The 12,742-nt window shown below is 37.2% G+C and overlaps 1 long non-coding RNA gene across 1 annotated transcript; it reads right to left on the bottom strand.

Annotated features, from left to right (window-relative positions):
- Positions 1 to 8,475: 8,475 nt before the first annotated feature.
- Positions 8,476 to 12,143, bottom strand: LOC125610108. The gene is made up of 3 exons (XR_007340114.1): positions 11,685 to 12,143; positions 11,451 to 11,525; positions 8,476 to 11,262 (listed from the first exon to the last, which is right to left on the bottom strand). It is a non-coding gene; the product is annotated as an uncharacterized LOC125610108 (long non-coding RNA).
- Positions 12,144 to 12,742: the final 599 nt, after the last annotated feature.

Below are 12,742 nucleotides of genomic sequence, written 5' to 3'. Positions count from 1 at the left end.
TCCTATGATGTTTCATCCTGTGTGAGATCATTCAACGCAGCATGATTATAATTTTTACACTTCAGAGACATTAAGTTTTAGTTGCAAGTTGCAGCTGTTGGGGACCTCTTTGAATAGTAACTAAGGATGTAAGCTTTTTGGTATCTTGGTATTTTATAAATAAATAATAACTCTGGATTAAAAATTTAGTTTAGTTTTGAACTAAAAATATAATTGATTTATATAATTTGTTGTATTTAATATAGTTTTCTGTTTTTATTATTTTATTTCCTTATAAAATTCTATCTTTTAAAATAATTACTTATTAGATAGTTATTTTTGTAATTATAAATATATCAATGATGTTTACGAACATATATGTATTTTTTTTTTGTACCAACAAAAAAAAAACATATATGTATTTTTTGAAGAGAAGTTGTCAAAAATACCACATTCATAGTTCTATTTTTAATGTTTATACTGTGTGAGATTTGGTTAGATAATATAAAATTAAAATAAATATTATGAGACGTCAATGATTTCGAGATACGTTAGATTAGGATTAAAAATCGACTGGTGGAGAAGAAAATAGACACAAACATCAAAACGCTAGAAGCAAAAGGATAAGGGAGGGACATTACATACCTGTGCCGTTCAAAAAAAAAGTGAGGACATACCTGAAAAAGTCAAAGAGAAGACCGTTCTAATGATTGGGAGAAGAAATTCACTCAGTAGTTCTTACAAAATCGACATAACTGAGTAAGCAACACCAAAAGCAGACTTGGAACTAGAAGGATCAAAACAGAGACGACTGACATACAAAAATTCTAGTGACCGGTCTTTTATTCTACAAAACAGAATCGTGATTAGTCTGACAATTTGAACACCTTCTGAAGCACATACCTGAAAAGAAATAATTATAATTAATTAGTATTTAATTCACCATAGATTTGTAAACAATTATTTGTAGTGTTTGAAGCTGTGGTCGTATTTTTCCATTCAACGAATCAGAATGTAGTTTTTGTCTTTAGCCCTTTAAGCAGTGGTGGTTAAGTAGGAATTTATCCAAGGCGTGTGGTTAAGTAAGAATCTGCCTCGGGTTCATAAATTTTGTTCAAGAATCTTAGTCGTGTGACTTAATTAGCCGCCAGTCATGTTCCATACAACAAAGCGTTAGTTGTTTTATCATCCAACAAGTCTAAGAATCTGATTTCTTGATGCACAATCTTTTTGTCAAGAATCTTTACCTCGTGAAGCAGTTGGTCTTTTTCCATACATCAAGTTACGTCATTGGTCGTTTTTTCTTTTCCATCCAACAAGTTTTTTTCTATTCCGTCGAAGGACTTTTGTCTAAGAAGCTGGTAATTTTTTTCCTTTTAGCATGTCTAAGAAGCCGTTTGAACTTTTTCTATTTCATCAAGGACCTTTTTCTAAACCCATATTGTCTTTGTGTCGAGACTTTTGTAAGCCGTGGATCATACGTAATGTAAGGAATCAGTTTTTTCTTTTTCGTTTCAAACTTTTTCTTAAAGCTTATTTTAGTTGTTGGTCGTTTTTTTCCATCCAACAAATCGTAAACCAATACGTTGTCTTTGTCTAAATATTTTCTAAGTTGTGGGACATTTCTAAACTATGGGTTGTTGTTCTATCCAGCAAGTCAAATTACCCATAGTCCTTGTTCAGAGAGTTTTAAGACTTCTTCAAGCCATCATTGACTTATTCATCATCCTTCAAGTTGAATACCAGAGCCATAGTGTTTGTCTAGACACTTCCAAGACTTTTTGAAGTTATTGGTGACTTTTTCAGCCACTTGTGACATTCATTCTTCAAGTCAAATACCCACCCATAGTCTTTGTCTAGAAGTTGCTAAAAAAAAAGTCTTTGTCTAGAAACTTCCAAGAATTTGTGCAGCTATCAGTGAGTTTCTTAACCATTGGTTTAAGAAATCTTTAAGCCTTGTGGTTAGCACAATATATTCTTTTGTCAAAAAGATATCTTTAAGCTGTTTTAGTCGCTTTTCCCATCCAACAAGTCTTATTTAATCAAAAGACATATGTATTGGTCGCTTTTCCCGTCCAACAAATCTAAAGTGATCCATAGTATTCTTTGTGCAAAAACTGCTAAGCAATGTGATAACCTAAGTATTTGTTTTCCCGATTCATGATCTTTGTCAATATTTTTTTGTCTCATGACTTCTTAAAATCGTTTCAGTCTTTGACTAAATACTTATATCAGCTGTTGGTCGTTTTTCCATCCAACAAATCGTAAACCATGACATTGTCTTTGTCTAAAGAGTTTTCTAGGTTGTGGATTGTTTCTCTATCCAGCAAGTCCAATACCGAACCATCGTCTTTAATTTGTTTAGAGTCTCTTTGTTAAGACTGATTTTAGATAATTGGTCATTCTTCTTTAGTCTTTATCTTCATAGTTTTTGTCTTAAGACTTCTTTAAGCGGTGGTCGTTTCTTTCTTTTCCAACAAGTCTTTTTCCCCATCTAAGGACCTTTTTTATAAACTGCTGGTCACTTCTCATCCAACAAGTCTTATTTAATTGATTAGACACGGTTGGTCTTTCCATCCATCCAACTCATAAACTTAACCGACTCCGAGTATTTCTCAAAAGGCTTCTGATCCTTATGGTTACTTAAGAATCTGTTTTCTCGATTTGTAATCATTGTCTTGTGACTTATTTAGACTGTTGGCCATTTTCCATGCACGAAAATGAGAAACCAACAAACACTATTTGTCTAAGACGTGATTGGTTTGAGAAAGAATCTGATTGTTCATTTCAGTCAAAGTTTGATTAATTTCAGTTGTTAGTCGTTTTTTTCGAACCAACAAATTGTAAACCAAGAAGCCATTGTCATTGTTGAAAGAATTTTCTTAGCCGTGGGTTGTTTCCTTATCCAGCAAGTCCAATACCCGACCCATATGTCTTTTTTCATTTCAGTCTTTGACGACTGTATGGATAGTTTAAGCCTTGTGGTTCATAATATTTGTCTTTAAGACTTTTTTAAGTTGTTGATCGTTTTTTGTTCACTCAACTCAACCATTAGTCCTTCTTTCCATCTAAAGACTTTTCTTTTCTTAGCCTCTGCTCACTCTTTCCATCCAACATGTCCAAAAACCGACTCCTATTGTCTTTGTCTAGAGACGTTTGTACTTTATTTTTATTAAGGATTTCAGCCGGGAGTACAAAACTATTGTCATTTTATAGTTTATCTGAGCCTTGTGGTTATCGCAAAGACATATAGTTCTCAGTGAAAAGTCTGTCTTAAAACATCTTTGTGTTGGTCATTCTTCTTTACCAGCCAACATGTCTTATTTAAGCCTTTAGTCGTATTTTTCCATCCCACTAGCTGTAAGAATCTCTTTTGGAATCATAATCCTTGTTAACGAATCATTGTGTTATGATTCTTTAAGCCTTTGATAGTGTTTTATCAAAAGACTTCTAATATCAGCGCAGTCTTAAGACTTGTAGTTGTTTTTGTTTTAAGACTGCTTTCAGACAGTGGTGGTCACTCTTTCCATCCACCAAATTACAAACCAACTCATAGTCCGTAGTTTTTTAAGACTTTTTCTTAAGCTGTTGTTTTTTTTACCCCATCCAACAAGCTGTAAAACTCATTGTATGTCTTTTGCTTAAGCTGCTGGTCGTATTTACCATCCAGCATATCTAAAACAGACACATTTGATCTTTGTCTAGAGATATATGTCTGTCTAGGCATGTTTTGTCTTTTGCCTAGATACGTTTGTAAGCTGTCTGTACTTTTCTTTATCCAACAAGTATTGTTTCAGCCATCCCTCCTATTTTCCTTCCATCATGTCTAAAGGCCTAGAGACTTTTGTATGTCATTTTAGACTTCTTTGAACCGTTCAACAAGTATTGTCTCAGACATCAATCGTTTTTCGATCTCAGACATATGTTCTTTGTCTAGAGACTTCTTCTGTAAGCCGTGGGTAGCAAAAAGTGTTGGGAAAAATTAGCGGATAATATTTTCTTCGAGAGGTTAAGATGGAATGTAGACGGTTTATGTTCGAGATAACCTTCTTCTTTTTAGGAAAGGGATTTTCTACTAAAGCTTTTGTTTGGAGATATCTTAGAAACTTTTTGAACTCTTTATGAAATGTTTTCTTTCTATTACTTTTCTTGATTCTTGGATGATTTTACAAGTGAGCTCTACACTCCTATTTATACTAGTGGAAGAGTAACTACAAGCTAATTCTAGAGACTTCTCCATCTTCTACACACTTCTTCTTCCACACTCTTCTTCTTCCTCTAGATACTTCTTCTTCTTGGGCTAAGGCTTGATTATGATTTGATTAGTTTTGGGCTTAAGGAGGGAAACCCAACAAATCTCCCCCTTCCCGACTTAGTCCGAAATCGTTGTCATGCCGGTGCCTATGCAGCAATCTTCAAACTTCTTGATCGGTAATATCTTGGTCATAAAGTCTGACCAGTTTTCGTCAGTGTGTACCTTGTTGAGATGTATGAGCTTCTCTTCAAGAACTTCTCGGATCCAATGATGCCGAATGTCGATGTGCTTCGAGCGGGAGTGAAACGTTGGATTCTTTGCTAGGTGAATAGCACTTTGGTTGTCACATAACAAGTTGTACTTGTCTTGCTCCACTCCCAATTCATGTAAGAAGTTCTTCATCCATAGCATCTCCTTGCACGCTTCCGTTGCTGCGATATACTCTGCTTCCGTGGTGGATAAGGCAACACACTTTTGTAGCTTTGACTGCCATGAAACAGCTCCCCTTGCAAAGGTAGTTACAAATCCTGATGTTGATTTTCTTGAATCTTTATCACCAGCCCAATCTGCATCGGTGTAACCGTTCAACTCCAATTTTCCATTGCCAAAACATAGACACTTCTTCGTTGTGCCTCGTAGATAGCGTAGGATCCACTTAACTGCTTTCCAATGCTCCTTTCCTGGATTCGCTAGAAAGCGACTCACAACTCCTACAGCATAGGCAATGTCGGGTCTGGTGCACACCATAGCATACATGAGACTGCCCACGGCTGATGCATATGGGGTAGTCTTCATTTCCTCTTTCTCCTTCTCACTTGTTGGACTTTGCTTTGAACTTAGCTTGAAATGTCCACCAAGTGGAGTGCTCACCGGCTTTGCTTTGTGCATGTTGAATCTCTCCAACACTCTTTCCACATATCGTTCTTGGGACAGCCATAAAAGCTTCTTTGGTCTATCCCGAGTGATCTTCATTCCAAGAATCTGTCTCGCTTGCCCCAGATCTTTCATCGCAAAACACCTTCCCAAATCTTTCTTCAATGCGGCTATCTTGTTGCGATCTTGGCCAACAATTAACATATCGTCAACATAAAGCAATAATATGAGAAAGTCGCCGCTTTCATACTTCTTTATGAAAACGCAATGATCATTCTTGGTTTTCTTGAAGTTGTGGTCCACCATGAAGGAGTCAAACTTCTTGTACCATTGTCTTGGGGCTTGCTTGAGGCCGTAAAGACTCTTCTTTAATCGGCACACCAAGTCTTCTTTTCCTGGAACCTTGAATCCTTCAGGTTGCTCCATATAGATCTCCTCCTCGAGTTCACCGTGTAGAAAGGCCGTCTTGACATCGAGTTGTTCAATCTCCAAGTCTAGAACTGCTGCTAGACCAAGAACCACTCGGATAGAGGACATCTTCACTACTGGAGAGAATATTTCTTCAAAATCTATGCCTTTCTTCTGGTTGAATCCTTTCACAACCAATCGGGCTTTGTATCTTGGATTTGAGCTTCTCTCCTCATACTTCAACCTGTACACCCACTTGTTCTTCAAGGCTCTCTTTCCTTTTGGTAGCTTCACCAGCTCGTAAGTGTGATTATCATGCAAGGATTGCATTTCATCTTGCATGGCTTCAACCCACTCATCTTTATGAGTGTCTCCTATGGCCTCTTCATAGCTTTGAGGCTCCCCCTCATCTGTAAGATTGACGTACTCATCTCGATAGTATTTTACAGATGGTCTTGTCTCTCTTCCAGACCTTCTTGGCTCATGTTCTTCCTCTGGCTCCACTTGATCTTCTTCTTCACCTTCATCACCATTCGGATCCATGATGGGATCCCCTTCGCCGTCATCTCCAATCACTTGTTCATGATCTTGGGGCTTATAAGAATCTTCATTCCTTACAACCCTTAGCTTTGGTTTCTTTAATTTGTTGATGTCTTCGATTGTTTGATCTTCGAAGAAAACAACATCTCTGCTCCGGATAACTTTTCTGTTAACCGGATCCCAAAGCCGATAGCCGAAATCATCTCTAGGTGACCCAAGATAGATGCACTCTTTAGTCTTGGAGTCTAGCTTGGCTCGTTCATCCTTAGGTATATGGACGAACGCTCTGCAACCGAACACCTTTAAATGGTTGTAAGAAACCTTCTTACCCGACCAAACTTCCTCCGGGACATCGCCTTCCAAAGGAACTGATGGTGTGAGATTTATGACGTCCACTGCAGTCTTTATGGCTTCTCCCCAAAATGGCTTGGGTAGTTTAGCGTGAGAGAGCATGCACCGAACTCTTTCTGTGATCGTTCGATTCATTCTTTCAGCTAGCCCATTCAGTTGCGGCGTCTTTGGTGGTGTCTTCTCCATTCTGATTCCATGAGCTTTGCAAAACGCTTCAAAGGGACCTCGATACTCTCCACCATTGTCAGATCGAACACACTTGAGTTTTTGACCCGTACTTCGTTCTGCTTGGGCTACAAACTCCTTGAAAGCATCGAGAACTTGATCTTTTGTTTTCAAAAGATGTATCCACACCTTTCTTGAATGGTCATCAATAAAGGTGACGAAATATGATGCACCTCCATTGGATTTCTCGGACATGGAACATACGTCAGTATGCACAAGATCAAGAATATGCTTTCTTCTCATAGGCGTAGACGATCTTCGGAAAGCGACTCTATGTTGTTTTCCGGCTAAGCAATCATGACATGGTGAGAGAGAGAGACCTTTCATATCGGGAAGAAGTTTCTTGCGAGAAAGTATGTTTAAACCTTTCTCACTTATATGCCCGAGTCTTCGGTGCCATATATCCATGTCATCACTTGCGACATTTACTTCTTCCTTGCAAAGCTTGGCTTGAGTCACATATAATGAGCCTTCTTTACTTCCTCGAGCCATGATCAAACTTCCTTTGGTTAGCTTCCATTTGCCACTGCCAAAGTGGCTATCGAAACCGGCATCATCAAGCTTCCCGGTTGATATGAGATTGAGTCGAATGTCGGGAACATGCCTTACATCCTTGAGAACTATCTTACATCCTGTGTTTGATGTAAGAATAACATCCCCCTTTCCAACGATCTTGCTTCTTCCTTGATTTCCCATTTGAACATTACCAAAGTCACCACTTTGGTAGGTTGTGAAGAAGCTTCCATGAGGGGTGACGTGAAAAGAAGCACCAGAATCAACGATCCATGAACTATCATCAGAGCTAAGATTACATTCTCCAATGAGATATAATTCTTCGCTCTGGTCTTCCACAATGGTGGTAGTCTTGTCTTCATGCTTCTTTGTAGGATTGAACCGGTCTGGTTTGATATTACCGGTTTGTTTGTCTTTCTTGAAAAACCGACATTCCGACTTCATGTGACCCGGCTTGCCGCAATAATAGCAGGTAACTCTTGGACGTGACTTGGATCTTCCTCGAGATTGGTCTCGTCCTCTGCTTCTGTTGTGACCACGAGTCTCTTCTCTACCCCGTCTATCAACAATGTTAGCTTCTGAATAAGAGCTCGAACCTCGCTCCTTCCTGCGAACTTCTTCATTTAGAAGGCTATCAGTGACGGTGTCCATGGTAAGCTTTCCCTCCGGTGCTGAATTGCTTAGAGTGACAACTAGTGTGTCCCAACTCTCCGGTAGTGAACTAAGGAGTAAAAGGGCTTGCATTTCGTCTTCAACCTTCATATCAACTTTGTTAAGTTGATTTACGATCCCCTTGAAATTGTTCAAGTGCTCCATCATGCTCTGGCCATCCTTGTACTCTAACTTTACCAACCGTCGAACAAGAAGAGCTTTGTTTCGAGGTGTTTTCTTTTGAATCATGGATTCAAGTTTTGTCCATAATTCAAAAGCATTTGTGTAGGTAGAGACATGTTCAAAGAGAGATCGGTCGACATACTTGCGTATTACGGCAACCGCTTTTCTATTAAGAATCTCCCATGCTTTATCATCCTTTCCTTCCGGCTTATCCTTCATGATGATGGGCTCATGCAAATCTTTGCAATAAAGGTGATCTTCCATCATCGGTTTCCAATAAGAGAAGTTGTCCGTCGTGAGCTTGAACATATCACCTTCAAAGGTAACGGTGGCCTCCATCTTCACTTCTTCAAAGATAACCGGTAACTTGGCTCTGATACCAGCTGTTGGGAAAAATTAGCGGATAATATTTTCTTCGAGAGGTTAAGATGGAATGTAGACGGTTTATGTTCGAGATAACCTTCTTCTTTTTAGGAAAGGGATTTTCTACTAAAGCTTTTGTTTGGAGATATCTTAGAAACTTTTTGAACTCTTTATGAAATGTTTTCTTTCTATTACTTTTCTTGATTCTTGGATGATTTTACAAGTGAGCTCTACACTCCTATTTATACTAGTGGAAGAGTAACTACAAGCTAATTCTAGAGACTTCTCCATCTTCTACACACTTCTTCTTCCACACTCTTCTTCTTCCTCTAGATACTTCTTCTTCTTGGGCTAAGGCTTGATTATGATTTGATTAGTTTTGGGCTTAAGGAGGGAAACCCAACAAAAAGTAAGGAATCTGGCTTTTCATTTCAGTCTTTGTCTTAAAGACTTAATTGACATGTTGTTCGTTTTTTTTCCATCCAACAAGTCTGCTTCTATCCCTTAGTCGTTTTTTCCATCTACGAACTTGTAAGCATGACTATACGGGATCTGTTTCAGATTCATAGTCTTTACTTAAAGGCTTTATTAATCCTTGTTATCCTCCACTCCATCCAAATAATCAATAACAGATCCTATATAGTCTTGTCTTAAGACTCCTTATTTAAGACTTTGTCAGTCGTTGGTGTTCTTTATGCCTTTTGGTTCATTGTCTTTCGTTTAGACTTCTTCAAGCCATTTGTTGTTATTTTTGTTCCCATCCATCAAGTGTTAAAATTAAGTCATTAGTCACTCAAGGACTTTCTTCTAATGTGTAAAACCTGATTCATCTGGTCTTTTCTAGAGGACTTATGTCTTTGTCTAAGCCCCTTGTATAAGTCGTGGGTAGCAAAAGTTAGGAATGTGGCTTTTCATTTCAGTCTTTGTCTTAAGACTTATTTGAGATGTTGGTATTTTCCCCATCCAAAAAGTGTTATAATTATGTCATTAGCCATTTTACCATCTACAGACTTTCTTCTAAGCTGTTGGTCATTGTTTCCATCCAGCATGTCTATCACCAATCTGGTCTTTGTCTAAGCTTTGTCTTTGCCTAGAGATTTTTAAGCCGTCTACACTTCTTTAGCCTTTTGTACGTTTTTTCCATCCGACAAGTATTGTTTCAGCCATTAGTCATTTTTCATCTAAGAAGTAAGGGCTTTTTACTAAGCGACTGGTGGCTTTCCCATCTAGCATGTCTATAAACAGACACACCTTTGTCTAGTCACCTTTTGTAAGCCGTGGGTAGCAAAAATGAGGAATGTGGCTTTTCATTTCAGTCTTTGTCTTAAGATTTATTTGAGATGTTGTTGGTCTTTTCCCCATCCACCAAGAATTAAAATTATGTCATTAGCCGTCTTTCCATCTAAGTACTTTCTTTTAAGCTGCTGGTAATTGTTTCCATCCAGCATTGACCAATCTGGTATTTGTCTAGAGATTTGTAAGCCTTCTAGACTTCTTTAAGCCGTTTGTACTTTTTCCCCATCCAACATGTATTGTTTTAGCCATCAGTCCTTAGGGGTCTAAAAACAGACACATATGGTCTTTGTCTAGACACCTTTTTGTAAGCCGTGGGTAGCAAAAATAAGCTGCTGGTTAATATTGTTTCCATCCAGTATCGACCAATCTGGTCATTTTCTAGAGATTTGTAAGCCTTCTAGACTTCTTTAAGCCGTTTTTGTACTTTTATTCCATCCAACATGTATTGTTTCAGCCATTAGTCCTTAGGTGTCTAAAAACAGGCACATGTGATCTTTGTCTAGACATCTTTTTGTAAGCCATGGGTAGCGAAAACAAGGATTCTGGCTTTTTATTTCAGTCTTTGTCTTAAGACTTATTTGAAAAGTTGGTCTTTTTTTCCCCATCCAACAAGTCTTATTAAGCCCTTAGTCGCTTTTACCATCTAAGGACTTTGTTTCTAAGCCGTTGGTCATATCTTTTTCCATTCCCATAGAGTCTTTTTTGCCTAAAGACTTGTAAGCATGATTATACGGGATCTGTTTGAGATTCATAATCTTTATTACAAAGACTTCTTAACCCTCGTTATCCTCCACCTAATCAAAAACAGATCCCATATAGTCTTTTTCTTAAGACTCTTATTATCCATCCCATAATGTCCCTCTTTAGACATGCACTACCAACCAAGATTCCTTATGGGTCTAGTTTCTGAGGCAACAATGTACTGAAACAAGATTATACGGGATCTGTTTGAGATTCATAATCTTTATTACAAAGACTTCTTAACCCTCGTTATCCTCCACCTAATCAAAAACAGATCTCATATAGACTTTTTCTTAAGACTCTTATTATTCATCCCATAATATCCCTCTTTAGACATGCACTACCAACCAAGATTCCTTATGGGTCTAGTTTCTGAGGCAACAATGTACTGAAACAAGATTATACGGGATCTGTTTGAGATTCATAATCTTTATTACAAAGACTTCTTAACCCTCGTTATCCTCCACCTAATCAAAAACAGATCCCATATAGTCTTTTTCTTAAGACTCTTATTATCCATCCCATAATGTCCCTCTTTAGACACGCACTACCAACCAAGATTCCTTATGGGTCTAGTTTCCGAGGCAACAATGTACCAAACCAAGAATCTCTGATACAAACACACTATAAGATTAGTGGTTGCCTATGACCTTTTTGGGTTTCAAAATCCTAAGACATCATTATCGAAGAGAACTGAACATATACATTCGACTTTGTTCTCATTCGATTCCATCCTCTGAAGACAAAAAATCAACAAACGTGAAGCTAATTTAATAGACAAGGAATTTACCTCGAAAGTTAGCAGCAGTAGACAGCCAAAAGGAAGGCCAGTGACTTTTGTCCTCTAACCAATGCATCTCATGATTTGCAAGCGATATTATCATCTGTTCAAACACAAAACCATGTTCAAACACGAACCATGGGAGTTGCGTGACAGTTTATACAAACAAGAGACTGAAACTGAGAGATTACACTGAGAATGAACAAGTATAAAGAGAATGAATACATATCAAGAGGCCAAATGCCTTTAAATAGATCAAGGGCTATCTTGATTCTCACTCTTTTAACTTACCAAGTTGTATATCCATCACGTTCATCTCTCTCTAACACTTGATCTCACTGGTTCCATGAATGTTCCTAAATTAGGCTGGAGATGATCCAAAAAAAAAAAAAGATTCAGATTCTTGATACAACTTTATGTTAATAAGATCACATTCAAAAATCACTTCAATAACCAGACAGCTTTATCAACGAAATGCATATAAACAGAACAAAAAGCTTCTTTTTTTTTTTTTTTTTTGATTACCTTGGACGATGGTGAGTCAAGAAGCTTCACTTCAAAAGGAAACCCTACACCAAAAGATCACTGCAACATTAGAACGATTTACACAATACCCTAATTAACATAGACCAGTGAGGAACTAGCAAATCCTAAACCCATCGTATCGATTTCAGGCAGGAAAATTGGAAATCCTTACACAAATTACATCAGATGAAACACTTACTGACTTTCTAATCCAAAAAACTCTTCGAATCTTCCGTTTTTGCAAATCCTCGAAGAGTCGATCCAGAGAGAGAGAGAGAGAGAGAGAGAGAGAGAGAAATATAGAATGTTTAAACTGTGGAAACTGAAAATTAAGTTGGAGAAAAAACTACGTTTTGCTGTTACGTTTGATAACACGCGCTTTTGTTAGTTCAAAAAATAATAAATAAACACGCGCTTTTGTAACGGTTATATTTTCTAAACTCAAGTCTATTTCAAAAATAATATTTGTTAATTTCAAAATAGTTATATATTGACTTCATATCTTTTAATATTGTTTTTGTTAATTTACCATATTTTGTAGGAGTATTATTTTGGAGAAATTTTATTTTAGAAGTTTCATGTTTTGTAAATAATAATTTGGAATATTATGATTAGTCATATTTTAATTGGTTGTTTGAAATTTGACGTTCTCATATAGACTCAACTTTTATATAGTATATAGATTTCACTGATCCAATTTTGTGGCTGTCCCAAAATCTATCAGATTGGACTCGAAGTCTTCAGGCTATTCCTCAGATTGCTATGAAACTGATGACATATTTAATCGTGAATATGCCTAGATATTGGGGTATTCGGTTCGGTTTCCGATATCATTCTTATACATAATATGTACTTAAGAGATTTTGGTTCGGTTTTGATTCGGTTCCGGATATCCGTGTGATATGTGAATCAAACATATATATACAAAATATAATAGTTAATATGCTAATCTAAGTGGTCTGCTGGTTACACACTTGCATATTCATTAATCCACAAGAGTTTGAGTCACTAAGGTGTTTATTTTATAAGCATTTACTATATTTTAATTTAGAAACATC

This window comes from Brassica napus, chromosome A6 (genome assembly GCF_020379485.1).
Source record: "Brassica napus cultivar Da-Ae chromosome A6, Da-Ae, whole genome shotgun sequence".
Lineage (NCBI taxonomy): Eukaryota > Viridiplantae > Streptophyta > Magnoliopsida > Brassicales > Brassicaceae > Brassica > Brassica napus.
Note: the sequence above shows the minus strand (reverse complement) of the source record. Positions and strands in the feature narration are given on the sequence as shown.